This window comes from Myotis yumanensis, unplaced genomic scaffold, assembly GCF_028538775.1.
Source record: "Myotis yumanensis isolate MYYU_CA2020_CCGP unplaced genomic scaffold, mMyoYum1.0.hap1 SCAF_6, whole genome shotgun sequence".
NCBI lineage: Eukaryota > Metazoa > Chordata > Mammalia > Chiroptera > Vespertilionidae > Myotis > Myotis yumanensis.
The window spans coordinates 32,820,730-32,845,289 of NW_027223757.1; positions in this window are offsets into that span (position 1 = coordinate 32,820,730).

Below are 24,560 nucleotides of genomic sequence, written 5' to 3' on the forward strand. Positions count from 1 at the left end.
TCAACTCAGGAGCTGCCCCCTGGTGGTCAGTGCGCTCCCACAGCCAACCTCCCACAACTGGCCAACCTCCTGAGGTCCCTCCCCCAGGCCAGTTGGCCCCAATTGGCCCCCATCAGGACTGGGTGAGAAGGCCCCGATCAGCTGCGATTGGTCCCGATTAGCTGGGATTGGTCCTGATCAGCTGGGATTGGTCCCAATCGCCAGTCAGGCTGAGGGACCCCACCTGTGCACACATTCGTGCACTGGGCCTCTAGTAGTAACAATAATGAAAATGCATTTTATAGCCCTTGGCCGGGTAGCTCAGTTTGTTAGAGCATAGTCCTGATATGTCAAAGTTGTGGATTAAATCCCAGGTCAGGGCACATATAGGAATCAACCAATAAAAAAAAAATGCATTTTAATAAGAAAGCCACTAATAAATAATAGTAAAATAATTAATATTCACTGATTGCTTACTATGGATGGGTACTGTGTGAAATATTATTTAATTTAATCCCGAGTAAACCTCTATGAGGTGGGCATTCCTTTTGATGAAACTTAAATTGAGGCCCAGACCTGTTAATTAACTTGTCTATAGAAACATAACCAGGACCTGTCAGAGGAAGATGGGAACTGAGCCTGGTCCACCAGTGAGCCCTGGATGAACCAGGCAACCACTACCTCCCTGAATGGATAAAGGGATTCCATTAGTGAGTCTACTGATGCAAAGAAAGGTCTATGCCTGTACCTGCAACCTCTCTGAAGCAAAACCAGGAAAGAGGAACATACAAGGAACAATTTAAAAAATTGTCACATATTTTTTTATGAAATAGGGTTATACTCACTGTTGTTACTGAAAGTTAAATTTTAAAACACTTTGTTTAATACAGGACAAAATACAGTTTACTGTGTAGACTTTTACTTTAATGTAACCTGAAAATTTGCTATTCATGTTGACACGATTTTTTTTCTCTGTGGATACATAGATATGTACATATTTTTGTGTGCATATTGTGTATGTGTGTGAATGTAAATTTATGTGTATGTGTATTTATATGAATACCCTTCATAAAAAAGGATATAGATCAAGGACATCCATTTAGATGGCATTAAACTTAGAAAAACGATAAAATAGGAAAACTGGAAGTAGGGAAGTTAGCATAGTATTATGCTTTGGTTGCTAATATTCTAGTTGAATCTTTAGATGTACTGATAGTTAGAGCATTATATGCTTGAGTGTGAACAGAGGTGAAAGTGTGAGAAGGTTTGTTTTGAGCTCCAAACAGTACTAGTATAATCTAGAAGGAGGTACATGATTCTTCTATGAGTCAGGTGAGTGTTCATATCATTTTCCCTTTCATATAGTTTCACAACTACATTTGGCCAAGGCCAGTCCAACAACCATTATTCTGCTTGGCTTAGTGGCTTGATATTGATACCAGATTGTCTTTCTCCACTGGTTTCAGTTGGTACCTTGTTCATATTTTTTATATCCCATGAAATAGTTCTACTTTGTATTCTATTTTCTTGAGTATCTTGCTTATCCCCCTGCATTCCATTTTATTTGAACATTTTCTTACAATTCTGCTCAGTGCATGCCCAATATTTGGTTACCAATTGAAAGATAAATATTGTTTCTGACTTGAAAAATTTAGACTTCTATATTATCACACATCACTTGATTTTTAACTCTCCTATGAAAATTGTATGTGCCTCTAGCTTTAGAGCAGAATATAGATTACTTGGGGGAAAGAGATTCATCAATTTTTCTTTTTCTACTGGGTCATTGCTGTAAGTATTTAAGAGAAAGTCTCCCTTGCTCACATCCTTTCTAGGTGCTAATCAGGCACCTCCTTCTCTTTTTACTGCAAACCTTTAGGAAACCTTACTGTCTGGGTTTCTGCCTATTTCCTCACCAAGTGGTCTTTTATACCCTCTGCTCCTCTGGTTCAGCTCTGCTCAATGATACCAATGATTTCTTACCCGTCTCTCATACAGTAGTAAACTAATCCCTTCTTCTTGGATTGTTTTCTTCTTTTAGATTTTGGAACTGCATTGTCCATGTTTTTTGTCTCATCAGCTACTTTAACTTGCCATTGCTGGCTCTACCTCAACGGCAAGTTGCTGCAGGACTCCACCACCTTCCTCCCTTCCCTTCTCTATCTGTGCTCTCTCATTGGGTGGGCTTTAAATCTCTTAGCTTTCAATGCCATCCACATCCTCAAAAATGTATTTCTAGTCAATGCCTCTTTCACACCTCAAATTTTAAAAAATTGCATATTTGACACCTCTATAACAGACAGCCAGAACTACAGGTATTCTCCTAAGATCTGATACGCCCTCTTTTTCGTCTCATTATATAGCACCACAGTGTACCCAGTTAGTTGCTCAAGGCACAAACCTAGGAATGATTATTTAATTTTTTTAATTTATTGATTTGAGAGAGAGAGAGAGAGAGAGAGAGAAAGAGAGAGTTGTTATTCCACTTATTTATGAATTTATTGGTTGCTTCCTGATTGGAGATCAAACCCACAACCTTGGTGTATTGGGACAACACTCCTCAACACTAACCAGCTGAGCTACTTGGGTTTTATGAATAATTCTTAATTCTTCTCTTTTTTACCCAACCCAACATCAAATCCACAGTAGGTTTTGTCTTTCTCTCAAAACATATAGTTAATTTTCACTTCATTTCCAACACTTCCTCCCTTATCTAGGCTACCAAGATCTCTTGCCTAGGTTACTATAATAGCCTCTTAATTACTTTCCCTGCCTCCATTTTCCCTCAGTATCAGTTGTTAAAACATTAGGAGTAATCTTTTAAAATGAGTAATAGGCTCATGCCACTTCCCTGTTAAAACATCCCAAAGGATCTCACAGTCTTAGAATAAAATTTAAACTCATTGCCTCCCCTGGCTAACAACACCCTGTATAAATCTGCTCCCTGGCCTACCTTGTTTACCTCATAACCCCCTTACTTCCCACCCTTCCCACCTCAGCCCACTCTGCATTTACATTGGTTTCCTTTCTGTTCCTCAAACATGCCAGTTCTGTGCCTGTCCTAGGGTTCTTATGCCAGCTGTTCCTTATGCCTGAATGCTTTCACCTGATCTTTGCTTTTCCAGCTTCTTCTTGTCATTCAGATGTCATCTTAAATGTCTTTGATTTGAGAAGCCTTCCCTGACCACCTAAACTAAAGTACATACCCAGTAACTAACTCCTTCTCATGCCAACCTGTTTATATTCTCACTATAACATTTAGCATTTTTAAATAATTTCTTATTAGGATAATAAGAAATTATAATAATGTATATTATTTATACATATATTTGCTTATTTATTCTTTGTTGTCTCCACTAGAATGTAAATTATACATATTTTATCATAGGGAAATAACTATTCCTGTATTTTGATTTTTTCAGAAAGTATTTTATCTCAGTTAATACAGGATTACATTAGCTTTATCATCTGTATAGCAAAAATTTTCATGCGTATTTTTGCAGTGTGAGGCATATTTTCAGAACTAATACCTAATTGCTGATGTTTAGAAAGCAGCTTAGCTTACTTAGAAGGTGTAATTTCCAGATTCTATTTGTCTTACAACAAAGTAATCCCTACTTTAGAGTGCCAAGCAGTGATTGTTTTAAGTAGAATGGCTTTTATTGCATTTTAATTCTTTACATTTTAAATTTTCTTTACTCTTAGCTTTAACTTAAAGTGTTGGTTAACCTCCTACTTTTAATATAAAAAGTAAAAATGGTTGAGGTCAGTCCTTCTTATGCCAATTTGTGGTCAATATTGAGAATACTTTGTGTTAATTCATATGTATATGTTTCTTGGAGCTGAGGTTGTCCAGTGAGGGAGGAGTTCACATGGATATAGTGGGAAAAGGTGGGCTGAAGCCCAGTTCATCCTCACCAGGATGTGCAATGCTCTTAAGGCATGAACCACAGGTGCATCCCAAGTGATGTTCTGGTCAAAAGAAAAGAGATTTGAAGCAGCCAAGTCAGAATCCTCTAGTGACAGAGGTTTGACTTAAGGCTGGGAGATATTTATTCTTCATTTCAAATCTCATCACTGATGTTTATCAACAGTACCCAATTCAACGAAGATGCCTGAAAACTGAGGTCCAGACTCTCTATTTAGTCAAAGTTCTGGAGCAGGGAGGCATAATGTTTCTAAACTCATCCGTGGTCTCAAATAGTATTCCACGGGAAACAGATTTTGAAATGGAAATGAATGAGCAGGATATTTACTAGGGGTTGCTAATAATTGGGTTGTACAAGTGAGCAGAAAGAAGCAGGGTTGGTAAGGAAGAAGTTGAGCTGCAATCAATCCCCATAATTGTGTTAGCTGACCTAATGGGGAGCTCTGGAGTGGGGATAGCCCTGTAAAGCTTTCTTGAATAGGGATGAAAAAGCAGGGTCTTCATATTCCTACACTGATGTGTGAATGTGAGCTACGCCTGGAAGGAGGTGTAACTTTGAACAGAGCACTTTTCTTCAGCTAAAAAAATCCTCAAAGAGGGCTAGTGATTGAAGACCATCTTCTATCAGCATTCTCAGTAGCTGGGGGAACAAGTCTATCATTCCTTAAGAGGGATCTACGTACTTTATGTTTGCAACAACCACATATGGTCATATGATATTACTAGAGGCCCAGTGCACAAGATTTGTGCACTCGGGGGGGGGGGGGGGTCCCTCAGCCCGGCCTGTGCCCTCTTGCAGTTCAGGACCCCTCGGGGCATGTCCAACTCCTGGCTTAGGCCTGCTTCGCTCACCAGCCGTGAGCCCAGCTTGTGGCTGAGCGGCAATCCCCCTGTGGGAGGGCACTGACCACCAGGGGGCAGCTCCTGCGTTGAGCGTCTGCCCCATGGTGGTTAATGTGTGTCATAGGGACTGCTCATTCTACCATTTGGTAGATTTGCATATTACCTTTTTATTATATAGGATTTCTCTGCCAGTGATATGCTCAAACTTGTCATTAATGGAGAATTTTAAATTATTTTACTAATTGTCCCTAACTAATTATACAACAGACACACCTATGTTGGAGCTTAATACCAAAATATACCAGGCTCACCTATCCTGTATCTAATTTATTTGGGAGCAGAGCATATTTATTTAATGACCATCTGCATTTTTTAAGAGCAGAGGGAGCTTGTGTAGTTGATGCCTCCAGATTCTAATTCAATTAGGTGCCAGACTGAAGGAAACTGTAATTGGAACCTAATCAGGCCATCAATATTGCTAAGATTAATAATCAGTCAGAGCAGCCAGATCAGCCTGAAGAACAGGGAGCGCCTGTGTTTGACCTTTATTTAACCGAAGGCGATAATGTTGCAGCAGCTCAGGAGTGAAGAAACCCTGAGCCGCTATGATGGAAAGTGGAAACTCAATAGAAATTGCAGATGTGAATGTGAAAACAGAAAGAGAACAAACTCTGCCGGAAAGGACTGGCAGTGACGATAAACTAAGTTTAAACTGAATAAGCACAGGTGAATGGCATAGGAAGTCCTGAAGTGAGAGTGAATGTGGTGGCTCTCTAACTTCTTGAGGGAGGACTGACAGCTCGTTAGAAGAGGATGCAGACACACAACTGTACCACATAGAGACATTCCCTCTGCTAAGGAAGTGGTCCTTCCTTATGTTTTCCAAAGAAAGAAAAATATGTTAAGAATTTCTTACATCTCGCTCTCCTAATTTACAATGCATTGATGGAATCCTCTTGGAATTTACCTGTATAATCATGTTTATATCTAAATAACATGCTTATATTGCTAACACTGCCCCCCCTTAAAAAGTTTTCATTCATATCTGCTGGCTTTTAGTTATATAAGATAAGGACTTGGTCCTCCTTCATTACTCTGCCCCAACACACTTATGCATAAGTGTGTACAAAGACTGGAAAATTCAGTTCGATCAATGCACAATGCTGATATTAAAAGTTTACCGTTAGTACAATATGATAAATTTTACTTTTCTCTCTATATTTTTCCTCCCTCTCCCTGCCCAGTGCTATTATTTGTCATGATTTTCTTCTATCTGCCAATTATCTTTGAAACCGTAAAAATCTACTCTCAGAATATTTAAAAACATTAAGTACCTTATTGATTTCATTTTCTTGAAGATATTTCCACCTGAGACTTGTAGCTTGCTTCAGACTGGCTGATTGCTTTCTCAATCTGCTACACAGAGTCATCTCATCATCTTTCTGTATTTGCCTTTTTCTCTTTGGTTTAATCTCCATTTCCTAGATCCCATCTCTCTTTCTAGCTTTACTCCCTCCTTTTGATAGCACACATGCTCCATAGCTTTCTGAAAATAGACACATGGGAGGCTGATTTTTTGAGAACTTGAATGTTTGAAAACGTCTTTATCTTACCCTTGCCTTTAGTGATTTGGCTGAATTTGTATATTGGTAACGATTTTCTTTCACATTGCAGCTAAGGAGTCTGATGATGTTCTAATTACCCACCCCCAACTTTTGTGGGACATATTGACATATAAAATTGTGTAAGTTTAAAGCCTTGTCAATTTTATATACATATATATTGCAAAATGTTGACAACCATAGCATTAGCTAATACCTTCATGATGTCACATAATTACCATTTCTTTTCTGTAGTGAGAACATTTAAGATCTACTCTCTTAGCACCCTATAGGCATATAAGGCAGTGCTGCTAACTGTAATGACCATGATCCCCACTTATCCTTGACCCCTTGTATATGTAAAACCTGTTTTATTTCCTCCCAAGCTATGAATGCCATGGCAATGTAGAGTAGTGTGATAAAAGGTTTCATTGCTATCCATGGTGCTGACCTCTTCTCAGGCCTTTCCAATAAGGAAACTCAGAGGCTAATTTTTGGGAAAATTCTTAAAATAGTTATTTGAAGAACTCCTTCCCTTCATTCTTTTTTTTTTACCCAGTTTGGAGCTCATTTAATCATCATATCTCTATTTTCATCTTTTTGCAACATATTATTTATTTTCCAAACATTCTATGGAGAGATTTTTTTTCACTCTTGCTGCCATATTTTGAATCCCAAGAGCTGCTTCTGTTATCTAAATATCCTCTTTTTCCCCCAGCTTGCTTTCTTCTGTTTTGTTTTTTTTCCCTTGGCCACCATCTTTCATATTAGATGTCTCCTCAAATATGTGTGATGTCTGCCTCATATTTAAAGATGGAACAATGACAAGCTGATAAGAGCTCTGTGCATACGAAGGGGGCTCCTAACATGTGATGTCTGCCTCTATCATGACCAGGCTGACCATTGCCTTGGGTAACTCAGTAACTGCAACTGTCAGTGCTCTAGGTGTTATCTCTGTAGCCAGCCAGATTTCTAAGAGAAGACCCCTCCAGTTTTTGACGGTAAGGTTTATGTCTGATTGCCAGAATTCTGGGAGGCTAGAGATGAAAGAAAGTTGAAGGTCTGAACATTAGGGTGCCTGCATTGTGACCTGTTTTAAATTGAGCCACCCAAGCCCACCACCAATTGAAGTATGGCTGTGGTTAGTGTCCCAAATTTTGTTTCTAGCTCCATCTTTCCAAAATACCCAGAGCCACCAATTTCCAAGACTTTGTAGATTCTGCAATGTAAATAATTTTGTTCCTCAGTTTTCCACATTTGGGGAAATTTGTCACTGTCCTTGGTATTGGGATGTAGTACCGAATAAGACACATTCTTCTGCCTGTAAAAAAAAGACCTTATAATTTTTCAAAGAATTCAAATATGGCCAAGTGACTATTATGATGGGGATTCAATCCAATAGATAAGAGAGTAACACAGGGAGTCCAGGGAGGTAGGGGTATCTACTAGTAAGATGACACAGGCTAGATGACACAGACTAGGACTAAGAGCTCATTCTATTCACATCAGAACTCAGTCCAGAGAGAAGTGTTCATTTATTCATCCTTCATTTCTTCACAAAATTACCTATTGAATATCTTACACAGTGTCACAAGCATGTGCTATGAATTAGTATATCAAAAATAGACTATTTAGTTACATATACATGTGATAATATGGTTCCTGCCCCCCAAAAGCTTGGACTCTAGGAATAGAAGCAGGGATAGTACAGGCTGCATATGAACATTCAGGAATAACACTTACACTAAATCTGGGAAATCAGGGAAGGCTTTCTGGAGGAAATGGCATTTATGCTGAGACCTTGTGGGTGATGCATTCCTGAGCGAAGGGTGCAAAGCACTGAGGGAAGTTCCTTCTACTCAGGACAGAAAAGCCACCAAAGTCAAAGGGCATGTGAGCTGCAGCCAGGAAAAAAGCAGCATTTATTGCATATTTCCAATCCTGATGGAAAGTGAAGTCAAATAAGGAAAACTGACGTAATTTAGCATCCTTGGGCAAATCATTTTTTTTTTATTCTGTAAAATGAGAACTATAATGAAACCTACTTCATGGGGTTTTTGTTAGGATCAAAGAAATGATATATGTAAAACACTTAGTATAGTTCCTGGCACTCAGTAAGCACTCAAAACATTTTAGCTATAAATACTAATCATTATTGTTAGTAGCTTCAATTGGCTCCAAAGCATGTGGGGTGAAGATAAGCTACATCTCAGAAATTATGTGGATGTTCAGAGCTTGTTCCCAGTATGCTGGGTGTCCGAGCCAGTGTGGAAAAGCTAATATTAGATCTCCTTAATTTTCAAGCCAACGTTCTTCATAATCTCTTTTGCCCCTTAAAAATTGTCTCAGAACAGCCAGTGGAGAGTTAGCGAGTCAGTATTAGCCTGAAAAATATACTGAGTGTACATTAGTCAGCTTGGATTGTTATAATAAAATACCACAGATTGGGTGGCTTAAACAATAGATGTTTATTTCTCACTGTTCTGGAGGCTGGGCAGTCCAAGATCAAGATGCCAGCAGATTTGGTGTCTGGTGAGGGCCCTCTTGCTGGCTTGAAAATAGCTGCCTTCCTGGTGGGTTCTCACATGGTGGAGAGAGGATGCTCTGGTGTTTGTTCCTCTTCTTAGAAGAACACTAATCTGATCATAGGGTTTCCACATCCATGATGTCATCTAAAGCTAATTACCCCCCAAAGATCCTACCTTCAAATACTATCATATTGAGGGTCAACATATGAATTTGGAGGTGGGGGGTGCACAGATGTTCACTTCATAACACAGTGCCTTGTGGGTCAGGCACCATCTTTCTTGCTGGGATACATTTTTAAAAAGGTACAGACTGAGGAATCTCAGAGGGGAGGGAGAGTGGTGGGTGGGAAGCAACTAAATCTACCTGTTATATGCTCCACTATTTCAATACATGCCTAAAAGATGAGGTCCAGAAAAGAGTAATAGTAATGACAGTTATAATTTGTGAAAATTCCAAATGTTTGAGCAGGCATTTAATGAGACTTTTGGAAAACAACTATAACAAAAGAAAATGCTATGTAAATGATGTTAACTTTCGAGATTTGTTTGGAAACTATAAAAAGAAACCTGCTCTCTACCATAGTGATGTCAAGGAAGTTGTCTGGGGACTTTGACTATCCTTGATCTCCCCATGTCCATTGATGCCCAAATAAACATTCGGAGCAATGTACTTACTATAGTAAGTCCTCCTTCAAGTCAAGTCCCCTTCTTCTGACTAGATAACCACCCACAAGCTCTTTATATATAGAAAACTGGAACTGCCACTGAGTCTGCATAGCATAAAACTTATGAAAGAATTTGTCTCAGCAGAAAACTGCAGCATCTTCTGATAAAGAGGATTAAAAAAAAGAAACTTACCTACCAAAGCAGATTTTAATGGATAAATCTAGTTTTGTTTGGAAACAGATGATCCTAGAAAGTTTGCTTACTAGTTTAAAGTTGGAGTTATTGTTTTTTCTCTTAACTCATATTTTGTGTAAGGCCTTTATCTTGCCAAACAAGTTTTGCTGACCATAGTACATTTTAGCAACACACCTTTCACAATAGAAGGACAATTACTGAATTCCTAACCTTGTCCAGAGAAGCTTAGGAGATGGGGAGGGCCAGATTTGCAGGTGCAGAGTAGAGATTTAGAAACGTGTATAATTTATATGACAGCCAAGCCCCAGACTTCTTTGATTGTCCCTAAACAATTCTATCCTTTTTTCCCAAAACCTTAATAAACACAGTACAATAATTATAAATGAAAGACAAGTGAAGAAGCGAGTTTTCCTAATACCCAGTACAGCAACTAACTTGAAAAACTTTCTTGGACATTTTGTCTCTCCTGAAGAAACTCTGAGGCTGTGCCACCCACTGAAAATCCTCTCCATAAATCACTCGCCACTCCCTCACCCTTCATTGCACCCCACAAAATTCAGTACAGTTCTTCCTTTCTCTGTTTTATTATGGATAGCCTCATTCTTCTGCCCTAGGAAACCCAGGCACAGCTGGGAGAGGTGTGCTTTTATACCACCTGGAGTACAGAAAACCTTCTTTCCCATAAAGCTCTTCTTTTGCCAGGCTGGTGTGACTCGATGGTTGAGCATTGACCCATGAACCAGGAGGTCGCAATTCGATTCTGGTCAGGGCACATGCCTGGGTTTGGGGTTCGATCCCCGGTAGGGGGCATGCACGAAGCAGCAGATCAATGATTCTCATCATGGATGTTTCTATCTTTCTCCCTCTCCCTTCCTCTCTCTGAAATCAATAAACGCCTATAAAAAGAAGAGCAATAAAAAGCTCTTCTCTTTGCAAAAAAATTAAGTCAAATGAGATGTTAAGATGACTTGTGAAGAGTGGTCTATTCGTAGAAGTAGATTAGAAAGATACCTGGAGAGAGATTGAAACTTTCAGCCAAGGGATAAGCAATGTGACTGCAGTGCTTACCTGAGTAGAAGTGATATCTCCGTGGAACATTCAGAGCAATAGAGAATCTGCTTAGCCAAAGAGTCCCTATTTATTACTCTATCCGAAATTCATGCATTTTTTTGCATGATTTGCATTTTAACAAAACTTTCATATGAACCTTTGAGCTGAAGGCATAGTTCTAAAGGAATGGAGCCAGAATTTCTGCACCTCACTCAGATGGTCAGGTCTGAAGTCACTTCAGAACATCCGGAAATGGAAGAAGCTGGAACCGACAGCGGAGGGATACCCGATTGAGAAAGTGGACTTTATTTCCTTTCTACTTGGGATCTCCCCTCTCAGAACCAATAAGAGAGCGAGCATGTTTGTTGGGTTGTGAGCAAGGGAGCATCCCTGAACAGCTCCAGGTGCACTAGAGAGACCTCCCCAATAAGCCAATAGCGTCACACACACGTTACACACAGAGGGGGGGAGCTTAACTATAGAAGGGAGCAGAGCAGGCATCCAGCCTGAAGTCCTGGTCACTGGCTGTGCCCAGGGATGGAGAGGCAGGCATTGGTCTCAAGCCAGACAGCTGCAGGGGGAGCACTTGTCTGGTGGAGTGGAAGTCCATTCGGCTCCAAGTGTGACCCGTGGTACAGCCAAGCTCCGGTGTCAAACGGTTGGAGTTCTGAGTTTTTATAGCCCAGAATGGGCGGTGGTCCCACCAATATCAGTGTCCAGCTGGAGTTTATCTGAGTGTCCAGACTTGTGGTTTTGGGTATTCTGGGCCCTCCCATGGGAATTCCCATTAAACCCTATTAACTCAGTCGTGGGCATATTGCCACTTGACGTGCAACTGTCATGGGTGACAGTGATTCCATATTGGCTTGTCAAAAGGTGTCCAAAATATCAGCTCTGCTCTTGCTATATACATTGTTAAATAATGTTTAAGGAAAAAAATTAGAATACTTAGTTCACTTGTCTTAAAATATTCTAAATTTAGATTTTTTCACATGACATTCCTTTTTTATTGTCCTGCTTTGATTATTATTTATTGAATTACTTTTAGCAATTTCCATTTATCTACTCTCTGTGCTTTTTTTGTGCATTACTTAAATAGCTCTGAAATTATAATGTATTGTGCTGAAAGAAAATGGCAATTTGAATTTGCCCACATAATGAACATAATTCCAAGGGCAATAAATTGTCATAATCAATTGAAACCTCAGGAACATAGGAATTGAATAACGGGGGCTTTTCTGTGACATAGGCACTTTTGTGTTAAACAGACATCTTAGAGCTAACATCAATTTGGAGATGAGCTACTTATAAGAATATGGCATTTGCATGCTTTTACTAGCTTTAAGCATATAACATTAATTTATAGGAAAAAAGAAAATTTTATCTGCTTAAGGAATATGTAAGGAAGGAAATATGAATAAGTAACAAGAGAGAAAATTATTTATTATCTTTATTAGGTTTTTGTGTTCAAGCAGATTCACTTAATGACCTCCTAGAATATAGAATTCTTAGAGAACCTTTATCTGACCTTGCTTTTTTCATGGTAGCATTAAGCAGCCGAAGGAAGGAAAGCAACACATGCTGGGGTTCTGGCAATATTGCATTTTCCTATTTTATTATGTTTTCTCTGAAAATCTTGCTTATTACAAAAGCCTAACAATTTCATATTTCTTGTGACCTTGAAATGAGTTGTAAGTTTCAGTGCACAGAATTCACAGGCTATCAGCTAGAATATATGGAAATATATTTTTTCATTGCGTCTTCAGTTTTCACATTTTCTACTATAGGAGATGTGCTTACCTAAGTGTTTACTTTGTTAAAGGACAAGCAGCCATTCTAGTTTCTGGACATCTATGTTTTCCAAATGTTTGCTGAGGTTATGAATTGGTGGAACACCATGAGAGAAGTGGAGACCAAGTGATGGTTCAGTGATGATACATACAATAAATCCTAATTACTTTGCATACTTAACCTTCATAAGATCTTTTTATTCCATGATCCATGACAAGAAAACTATTTCAGTAGATGTTCACTGCATAGTTTTTGGAAATTTTAATTGACTTAAAATCAGCAGATATGGGTTACACTTCTGACAACATCATTTTCCAGCAGATCACTGAACATATGAAGCCGCATTATTTCATTTTCAGATCAGAAACAAAACATGCCCACCCTTGCAGAGTTTTAATGAGAGGCTAAGAAAATAATGGCCATATAAGTATTTTTAAATCGCCTGAGTATTATGATATACAAAGGGTGCTATGTATTTGCTGTGTAAATATTTCTATAAACTAATTTACTTGATTAGTGAGTCATTAAATTTTAAAGCATGATAAAGAGCTGTCATTTCTTGAATATAGAAAGCACTATACTAGGACTGAGACCTGCATTGTTTGTTTTTTAAAATTTTGACTATGCATATTCCACTTGTAAAGCAAATCAAAAGACACAGAAATGAGCTGAGCGATTACTGAAAGCTCTTTGTTATGTAAAGATTTATGACTATTCTATTGTCTTGGCAAAGTGAACTCCATATGTTTTTATTGAGGTAAACATAAACATTCAGTATATAATTAGAATTTTCAGTATCAATTATATACTTATAATTAGTAACTTAAAGTTCTACATGTATATAGATACCCATATGAAAACCAAAATATCACTTTTCAGTAGTCTCTCTATCTTCTTTTTAGTTGATATGCTCAATAATATGCAATATAGTGACTCCTTTCACCAGTGATTAAACTGTTCTTGATTCACAAAGAAATGGGATATATATATATATATATATATATATATATATATATATATATACATATATACACACACTCTGGTTTCTGGCTTTTTACCACTTATTATTATGTCAGTGAGATTTTTATATATTGCTGCATCCAGCATTAATTGATTTTTTAAAAATGCTATATAGTATTCCATTGTATAAATATACCAGGATTTATTTATCATCTATCCTGTTGATGGACATCTAGGCTATTTTCAGTTTTAGGAATAAAGCTTCTTTAAACATCCTGGTATTCATGTTTTGATGGACATATACACTCATATCTCTAGAGACAATTATAGTTTTTAATACAAATAAAATTTTTGTCAATTTTATCTCAAAAAAATTTTGTAATGTTGTTATTCTGGCCCGCTTCTCATTCTACTAGTTTTATTTTTCTGGAACTCATACTACAATGAGGTTGGAATTCTGCCTTTATTCCCATATTCTTTTTCTTTTAAACGCATGCTTTTCACTTATTTGTCGATTTACACTGTTTTTTGAAAGAATTTTTTGATTTGATATTTGATCTTTAAATTTTCAACTGTGTAAAATCTGCTATTTAGCATGCCTCTTTGATATTCTAAAATTTTCAAGTAATCTACTATTTCTTTTTTATTGAAGACTGTTCTTGTATTTTTTAAATGTTCACACTATCTTCTTCAATATCCCTGAAAGTATTAATTTTTCCGGTCATAACATATACTTTCTTTCCTACATGAACACTTTGTTAGTGATTTCATTGTTTTTCAGATTTATTTGCCTGGTTTTTTTGTTGTTATTTCTCTTTAAATGTCTATTGATTCTTAGTTATTGCTATTTGTAGATGAGGAGCTTGACAGACTGGAATTATTGTCCAGAGAGTGTTTTCTCTTCCCAAGTGAGATTCTTTGCTCTTGAAAGCAAATGTGGGTATAGTAATAGATTGCAGTATCCCCAGCTCAGGTGGTTAAATGTGTGCATATTTTTTTTTATTTTTTGTTGTGTGTGTATTGGGGGATGAGTAAGGTGTAAGACTAGAGTATGAAACTGCCTTGACTTCTGAGTAGGGCCTCCTTGTCTTGGTGACAGTTCTATGTACCCGGGAGCACTTTCTTTTTGTCCTGCTCTCCTGCATACACTGCAGGTATCCATCCAATGTCAGATGTTCCAGTTTGAAAGCTACTCTCATGATTATATCCTTAGGGTAGGACCAGGAGTCAACGGCTCTGCTTTTCAACTAATTACCTGGCAAACTGCCCACTGACCATTCTTTTTTACAATTCTTCTGTTTTAATCATGCATGAGGCCATTTTTGGGTTCTGCTGTCAGCACTCAATTTTTGACAGTGCCTTATTTTCCTATACGGTTTTGCCTTTCCCTTGGCTCTCTTAGAGTTTCTTGTCCTGATGTCATCTGTTTCACATTTTACAGAAAGTTGACTTTTCTGATCAATTAGTGATAGGGCCCCAGACTTTCAGCATTGCTAGAAATTTATTTTTTTTATTTGTATTGTACATTTTAATGGAATTTGGGGTTGAGGAGAGAGAAATGTTTCAGCCAAGCCAGTCATCTTGACCCACATCTCTTGTGTATTATTTCCGATAGTTTTACTCATCATATAACCTCGAGAGATTAAGTAACATACCAAAGTTTATATAACTGGTGTATAGAGAAGTCTGCCTGACCTCAAAATTTAAATTCTTTTCAGTACCTCCACCTTAAAATAACAGAGAACCAAATGCTCAAAAAAAAACAAAAAAAAAAAAACAGGTTAATGTGTTGTTTATTTAGAATTTAAAATTTATCTTCTTATTTCAGTAACTCTGTGTTTAATATTTGCATTTGAATAAAATGTAATTGCAGATTATGGATCTGACAGCATGAGTGGATTAGTGTATTCACAGTAGTTTCATCATTAGAGGAAAAACACTAATTTAACACTCCACATTATAGTTTTTAAGCTCATTTCTCATTATTGTAATAATGTAAACAGTTCACTCCCCACTAAATATAATTTAAAATATTTGGATAGAAAAAGGAGAGAAAGAAGGTATGTGCTGACTTTTTTTCCAGGAATTTGCTTAAAATTATAAGGTTGAGATATAAAAATAAGGCTCATAATAATGTGTTAAGTATAGAAGTATATATAAAGTTGTTTATGTAGAATAACTAATTTTTGACTACTTTTTTTTTCTTTTTAAAATTATAGTAATTGGAATGCTAATTTATAGGTTTTTTAGGCTTTGAATGCTGCTCAGATTTTTCTTTCAGCTGAAGAACTAATCACATCAAATATGTTTGTTTTAGTACATTTATTCAAATAATAAAACTTTAATTTTATTTGTTAGAATATTAAAACTATGTTAGAAACGCATTACCTGGTACACTGATATTATATTTTCTAAAAAGCAACATTGGATAATTTAATTTCACTTGAATGAAAAACAGAGAAGCAAATAGGCTTTTTACTAGTAATGCTAAAATCAGTGTTTTCAAAGGACACGAATTACAAGAGGGTAATGTCACTGTGGTGTGTTGGAGATTTGTTAAGTCATAATTTTCATAATGTCAGTTCCTGGTGCTCACTGATGGTGGCTGTGAGGGCACTGTTTGACAATGAGACATGGGGCACTGGAGACTGCACCTTTTTTTCTTATGCTAAACATGGACTTCGAGTCAAGTCTTTTTTTTTTTCTTCTCATGAATTTGATGTGATGGCATTATTGAAAAGGACATTTTTTCATAGTTATTAATAAAACATCTCCTATTTCATGATAATTGAATACGTTTAATTACAGTTGATGCAATGACAATAATAGAAAAAGGCGACTTTTCCCCGATGAGTCAGAAGTGAGTGATGATAATCAGTCTGGATTGTGCTAAAAAGGAAATAATTCCAGGAGATGAGCTTGATGCCCCTTCTTCAGTAACTCTTGGTTTCCTTTCAATGAGATTTTAGTAGAAAAATGCTGTTAAGAATCCTCATCTTAATAACCAGTGACAGTAACTCATTCCATAATATTTTCCATCATCTGACACATCTTGATGTGGATCAGTGAACTCCTAACTTCCTTTTATCTCTCTATTGGTTCTTCTAACCCTGCAAACATGTCTTTCTGTCTCCTAAACAACCAAACATGAACTCTCTTGTCTTCCACCGAGAAGGGATTCTCTTCACTCAAAGGTCAATAAAGTATATCTGGAAACAATTAATGAGGGCACATTATTAAATTATCTGTTCCTAATGATTATTCTATTAGCTGGAAAATGATTGTGGTAATTATAAGCAGAGCAGATATATGAGCTCATAACAATTGTGTGGATTCAAATTTTTACTCATGGTCTCTCTCATAAAAAATTCCAAGTGATGAATGAGTATGTTTCACTTTCTATATTATTAGCATTAGCAACTGTTTTGCATAGATATTAAGGAATCAAAATCGACTCAGAGTTCAGGAAGGTTGAATTCTCCAAAGCACAGTGATGACCCGTAAAATGAATTCTTGGAAATTTGATGTTCAATGGACATTGCTATTAACTCTGAAGCAAAGAAAATGACTTAGAAAAGGAGTAAAATGCTGTGTTGGGAAATAGCTGAAAAAGCAAATCAAAAGTAGAATATAGAAACATTTTTCAATACTGCAAATGCATTCACATTTAACTTTCTCCCTTATTTTTTTTCCCAACATACACTTACATAAAAACCTACACAAACTGCTCTAGAGCCCCAGTGAATGTAACAGCTGCTGGCACATCACATTATTACTCATTATTGTCATTCACTCATAAGGGACATAATTATTTAAATAATAAAGAAGCACAGCCTGGCTGGTGTGGCTCAGTGGTTGAGTGTCAACCTGTGAGCCAGGAGGTCACAGTTTGATTCCTGGTCAGGGCACATGCCCGGATTGTGGGCTCAATCCTCAATGTGGGGTGTGTAGGAGGCAGCCGATCAGTGATTCTCTCCCATCATTGATGTTTCTATCTCTCCCTCCCCCTCTCCCTTCCTCTCTGAAATAATATATACATATTAAAAATAAACAAAGAAGCACTAATTATGAGACCATAATTGGGCCTTGGTAGTGGGTAAAAAAATCTGACTCCTTTCCTGATTATGCTAGCCAGAGAACGGTTATTGTTTCTATCAGTTCTTATGAGTTTTTAGGAGGAATGGTCTTCAAGGATATTAAACAATACCAACTGGACAGGAAATGTTTCTAAAACTTTTGCAGTTGGTAAGAGTATGTTTTGTGCTTTACACAGTAACACCTCACTTGCCCATATGTACCTGGAAGCTGCGTGACTCAGATCTGAATTATGGTGATGCAACAACTCAGCTTTGGCCCTTAGATCCTAGCAAGGAGGGGTTTGGTGGAGTGGCTGTGTGAAAGACAGCGTAGAAACATCATCATATGCAATATGCTTGGGTTGTGTTAGTTATGTTTCATTAGAAACTCAGCTATATTGATTCCATTTGTTAAACATGAAAAGATGCACTTGAGGTTAGTCTGGCTGAATGTGAAGAGAATTGGACTTAAAAGATCTTGCTTCGCCATCTGACTGTCTATTATTAGCCGCTTCTAGCCACTTTTTTTTTTTTTTTTTTACCAAATTACTTAATGTCTTAGTTTAAATTTTATCCTTTTAGATGTCTCACCTCAAAACTAATTTAGAATATCAAAAGAGTCCTAATTTATGATATAAAGTAACTGAAACATAACATATTAAAATAATCATAATAACATTACTTTCATATTTGGGAACTTAGAGAGTTTTCACATGCTTACTCCATCAACAAGCCCCTGTGCTTCAGGGCTCCTGAACAGCATCTGTCATTCCTTGTCCCACAGCCGTCCACATGTGCTGCCCCCGTGGGAAAGACTGGTGTCAAGTTCTGGGCTTCACTTCTTCCTTCAGTGTCTTCCTTTGTGAAACTCAGATTAGGCAGCACTGACAAATCAAGCTCCTCTGAGAAAACAGCAAATCACTTTCAGGGGCAATAAAGCTATAATTATTGTGGTAGTGGTTTGACTTAAAATCCAAAACTCTAAATTTTGAAACACAATCAAGAAATGTCTGTTCAATATGGTTCTTCCTTAAAGCTTCCTGGACCCTTGCCATAGAAATGTAGGAAGTATGAAGAAGTTATGTTGAATGGCCTGGCTCAGTGATGACGAACCTATGACACATGTGTCAGAGGTGACAGGCAAACTCATTTTTTTGGTTGATTTTTCTTTGTTAAATGGCATTTAAATATATAAAATAAATATCAAAAATATAAGTCTTTGTTTTACTATGGTTGCAAATATCAAAAAATTTCTATATGTGACACGGCACCAGAGTTAAGTTAGGGTTTTTCAAAATGCTGACACGCCAAGCTCAAAAGGTTCGCCATCACTGGCCTAGCCTTTTATAAATATTACTAGAGGCTTGGTGCACAAAAATTTGTGCACTCTTGGGGGGGGGGGGGGGTCCCTCAGCCCGGCCTGTGCCCTCTTGCAGTCTGGGACCCCTCGGGGGATGTCCACCTGCTGGCTTAGGCCCGCTTCCCAGGAGATCAGGCCTAAGCTGGCAGTCAGACATCCCTCTGGCAGCCCAGGAGCCCTCGGGGGATGTCCACTTGCCAGTGGGGACCAGGCCTAAGCTGCAGTCAGACATCCTTAGTGCTGCTGAGGAGGAGGGAGAGGCTCCCACCATCACTGCTGTGCTGGCAGCCATCAGCCTGGCTTGTGGCTGAGCAGAGCTCCCCCTGTGGGAGTGCACTGACCACCAGGGGGCAGCTCCTGCATTGAGTGTCTGCCCCCTGGTGGTCAGTGTGTGTCATAGTGACCAGTCATTCTCAGTCATTCTGCTGTTAGGGTCAATTTGCATATTACCCTTTTATTATATGCCTGGTGCATGGGTGGGGGCTAGCTGGTTTGCCCTGAAGGGTGTCCTGGATCAGGGTGGGGGTCCTGCTGGGGTGCCTGGCCAGCATGGGTGAGGGGCTGAGGGACGTTTTCAGGTTGACCACTCCCACTTCAGGAAGAAGGGTCCTGCTGGGGTGCCTGGCCAGCCTGGGTGAGTGGCTGATGGCTGTTTGAAGGCTGGTCAAGCCCCCCAGCAGGGACCCTCACCCCTTGAGGGTGTGGCCAGCCTGGGTGAAGGGCTGATGGCTGTTTGCAGGCTGGCTACAGCCCCTTCAGGGTGGGGGTCCCCCCTGGGGTGCCTGGCCAGCCTGGTTGAGGGGCTGATGACTCTTTGCAGGCTGGCCACAGCCCCTTCAGGGTGGGGTCCCCTGGGGTGCCTGGCCAGCCTGGGTGAGGGGCTGATGGCTGTTTTCAGGCTGGCCATGGTCTCCAGCCACCCAAGCTCCAAGTGGAGGCTGGCTGGAAGCAGGTATCTGGGATTTATTTGTGTTCTATAATTAAAACTTTGTTGCCTTCAGCAGAGGCCACAGCAGGCCAGCAAAGGCGGGAATCTTGGCTTCATCCATTGCTGGGGAAACCAAGCCTCCTGCTTGCTTCAGCTCTGTGGCTGCTGGCAGCCATCTTGGTTGGGTTAATTTGCATATAGTTGCTCTGATTGGCTGGTGGGCGTGGCTTGGGGGTGAAGCAAAGTTACGGACAATTTGCATGTTTCTCTTTTATTAGATTAGACTAGTGGCCCTGTGCATGAAATTCATGCATGGGGTGGGTCCCTCAGCCAAGCCTGCACCCTCTCCAATTGGGGACCCCTTGGGGGATTGGGCCTAAATTGGCAGTCAGACATCCCTCTCGCAATCTGGGACTGCTGGTTCCTAACTGCTCACCTGTCTGCCTGCCTGATCGCCCCTAAGTGCCTCTTCTCTGCCTGCCTGCCTGATTGCCCCTAACTGCCCTCCCCTGCTGGCCTGATCAAGCCCCCAACTGCCCTCCCCTGCTGGCCAAGTTGGTTCTGATTGGTCGGTTTCTATGCCAGTCAGCATCTCTGGGCCTATCAATGGGGCCTGATCATAAAGGCAGGGCTGATCAGCAGCTCTGGTGGAGGCCTGGAGAGAAATGGAGGCCTGGCTGCTGGCCAGACTGGGAGAGAAAGAGAGAGGCAAGTGCTGATCAAAAGCTGTCACAGAGGCAAGGAATCAGTCCCTGCTTCTCTTCAGGCCTCTCTCTGGCCCTGATTCACAGCCCCCTCAGCAGTCAGTGCTGGGGCACCGCACCTGCAGCAGAAGCAGTCAACACTGACTGCAGGACTGACTTCAGGTTGGTGGAGCCTTGGTCCTTACTGGTCATTATGACCCAGGGTTTCTATACATTAGGATAATCTTTTCTATTTTCTGAATCAAAAATAATTCTAGTTTCTTCTCCATATGTCCCTGTAAGATACAGCTTCTAGTCAATACTTTTGTGGGAACAATTCTGCAAAGAACAATAAGTTCATTGGTCAAGGTTCTGTAATGCCTGCTTTCTAGAACAGAAATAAGATTCCCTATCCTTCATATGCTGTGAACTTATGTCGATGGCTTGTGACCAATGTGAATTCCTCAGCCACTTTCTTATATTCTTGACCATCCACCTTTACATACAGGTCACTGTGATTTGATCAACCACAGTGCTTGGTCAGGGCGACCTTATAACAACAGCCCCTAACGGAAAGAAAACAACATGATGGGGAACCTCTAATGACAGATGGCCTAGGGCAGTGGTTGGCAAACTGCGGCTCATGAGCCACATGTGGCTCTTTGGCCCCTTGAGTGTGGCTCTTCCACAAAATACCATGTGCAGGCGCGCACGTACAGTGCGATTGAAACTTCATAGCCCATGCGCAGAAGTCGGTATTTTGTGGAAGAACTAGGGCATCAGCTTTCAACATTGTTTTTCTGGGCTTGTACATAAGCATGTAATTGAGTACCCTTCACTCATTAAAACCCAAGAGCAGCATATGTGCTGTCCTAATTAACTGTAAAATGGTAGTACACTATTTTAGACATTCACATATGCTATACAGCTTTGCTTCTCATGGTGTGATTGTTAGGCCAGCAGCATACATCTCCTTAGACTTTTTTTAGAAATCTAGACCCTCAGACCCAACCCCAAATATACTGAATTAAAATCTGCATTTTAACAAGGTCCTCAGGTGATTTCTATGAACATTGAAAGTTTGAAAACCACCATTCTGAATTTGTGGCACATGATGCCATAAAAGTTACACGTTTTAGCCTTTCCTAGTTATATCATTTTTTTCTACCTTAGCTCAATATATATTTTTTTCAATAATGATGGATCCATAGACTTCTAATATGTAGATGCCTTATTTCATTTGATATTAAAACTTCATCTTCTAGAAACCTTCCTTATCAAAGTTTCATAATATTTTAGTCATACCAGTCCAGACTATAGATCAGTTCTTCAACTTAGTCCTTGGCCTTGGGAAAATCTAAGCACCTAGCATCCAATATCTTGACATCTTGGCCCTACTTATACACTTTAACTTTTGGTCTTGACCTCTGTTGTTGAGACAATTGAAGACACTGGTATAAGTCTTTATATAAATCCTGAAATTTGAAGAGACCAGGTGGCTTGGCTTCATCTCCCTGAAGAACAAGTCCAGCCTCCAGGGCCACAGATCTGCACTTGTCCCCACCAAGCCCAGGAGGAGGGCCAGGGCCCAGAGCTGTAGTGTCACCACCCTGAAGCTGGAGGCTGACCTTACCCAAGTTACTTAACTTTCCTGTGCCTCATTCCACATCTGCACTCCGGCTACCAAAACTCCATGGCATCTAATCAGCACTGCACTCTGGCCCACATGGCTGCCACCTTGAGGGGGGTCTTTGTTTGTGTCCCACTAAATTTTCTTGGCTTGGAAAAAGAACAGGCTTTCTTTCAAACTATGAAATCTCTTTCCTGGCTTTTCCCAGATTTCCCCATGTGTGTCTCTTCCCCTTTATGTTTACCATTTTAGCTTCAACTGTGCATGCACTTAGTAAAAGGTTCCCCCCCACCACCCCGTGCCATTAGTCCTTTCTCCCTCCCCCTATTAGTGGGGCGGACTCCCTGGGGTGACTATAAATTTTCTTACCTATTCTGATGCCTGGAGTGACTGTGAAATTGTCCTTATCTAGTTAATCCTGCTGGTTCCATTTGCTCCTTTCCTTTTTGCCAATATCTAACTGCCTTCTATAACAAGGTGACAGTGTGTCTGTAGTATAATCACTAAGAGTGAGAACCACTTGCACACGGACTTTATTGGGCCTTCAAAGCCTGCTCAGGCCTGCCCCATATATACCTGGACCTGCTCAACCTAAGGATGAAGTAGAACAGACTGTACAGAGTTCATGGATAACTCCGATACGTGATCACTTGATGATTCACAACCTGTGTTCAGTATCCATCAGATCTTAGAAGGAAGTCAGAAAGTATTTCCTGGCGGAAATAGGTACTTGTCAAAAAGGACATTGTTTCATTCTCAAATGCCAGAAGCCTATGCTGAGATTCTTTTCTTAGAGCTTAATATAAGCCTCATAAATAATTCCAATCCACACAGACATTTTGAGTATCATATCTGCTGTGTCAAAAAGGTGAGAGCAAAGATGAGCAGGTGGTGTTTCCACACAGGCTGTAAATGGGTCGTAGTGGACCATTCAAATGTGATTTATAGATTTATAGACTCTGAATGAGCCAGTCTCTAGTCTTACTAGAGGCCCAGTGTACAAAAATTTGTGCACTCTGGGGGTCCCTCAGCCCAGCCTATGCCCTCTTGCAGTCTGGGACCCCTCGGGGGATGTCCACCTGCTGGCTTAGGCCCGCTCCCAGGGGGATCGGGCCCAAGCTGGCAGTCAGACATCCCTCTGGCAGCCCAGGAGCCCTCAGGGGATGTCCACTTGCCAGTGGGGACCAGGCCTAAGCTGCAGTCGGACATCCTTAGTGCTGCTGAGGAGGAGGGAGAGGCTCCCACCACCACTGCTGTACTGGCAACCATCAGCCTGGCTTGTGGCTGAGCAGAGCTCCCCCTGTGGGAGTGCACTGACAACCAGGGGGCAGCTCCTGCATTGAGTGTCTGCCCCCTGGTGGTCAGTGTGTGTCATAGTGACCAGTGATTCCCAGTCATTCTGCTGTTAGGGTCAATTTGCATATTACCCTTTTATTATATAGAATAGAGGCCTGGTGCACGGGTGGGGGCCGACTGGTTTGCCCTGAAGGGTGTCCTGGATCAGGGTGGGGGTCCCGCTTGGGTGCCTGGCCAGCCTGGGTGAGGGGCTGATGGCTATTTGCAGGCTGCCCAAACCCCCTTCAGTGTGGGGGTCCCACTGGGGTGCCTGGCCAGCCTGGATGAGGGGCTGAGGGTCGTTTTCAGGCTTCCCACACCCCCTTCAGGGTGGGGGTCCCTACTGGGGTGCCTGGCCAGCCTGGGTGAGGGGCTGATGGCTGTTTTCAGACTGACCAAGCCCCCTGGCGACTGAAGCTCCCAGCCTTTCCTTTTTTATTTTTTATTTTTCATTCGCCCCAGCTCTGTGGCCATAGCAAGTGGAAGCAGGTATCTGGGGTTTATTTACCTTCTATAATTGAAACTTTGTTGCCTTGAGAGGAGCTCAGAGCTGGCAGCAGGCTGCCTTCCTCCATCAATGGAGCAAGCAAGCCTCCTGCTCGCTCCAGCTCCATGGCCAAGGCCAGCTGAAACCAAGTATCTGAGGTTTATTTACCTTCTATAATTGAAACTTTGTTGCTTTGAGTGTAGCTCAGAGTAGGCCGCTGCAGGCTGGCTTCCTCCATAGCCAGGGCAACCAAGCTTCCTGCTTGCTCCAGCTCCGTGGCTGCCAGCCACCATCTTGGTTGGGTTAATTTGCGTATAGTCGCTCTGATTGGCTGGTGGGCATGGCTTAAGGCATATTGAATGTATGGTCAATTTGCATGTTTGTCTATTATTAGGTAAGATATATATATATATATATATATGCTGTGATTTATCTTTTATTTTGGAGAAGTTCTCCTAAACTTGATTGTGTTAGTTTTCTATTGCTGCTGTAATACACTACCAGAAATAACACAAATGTG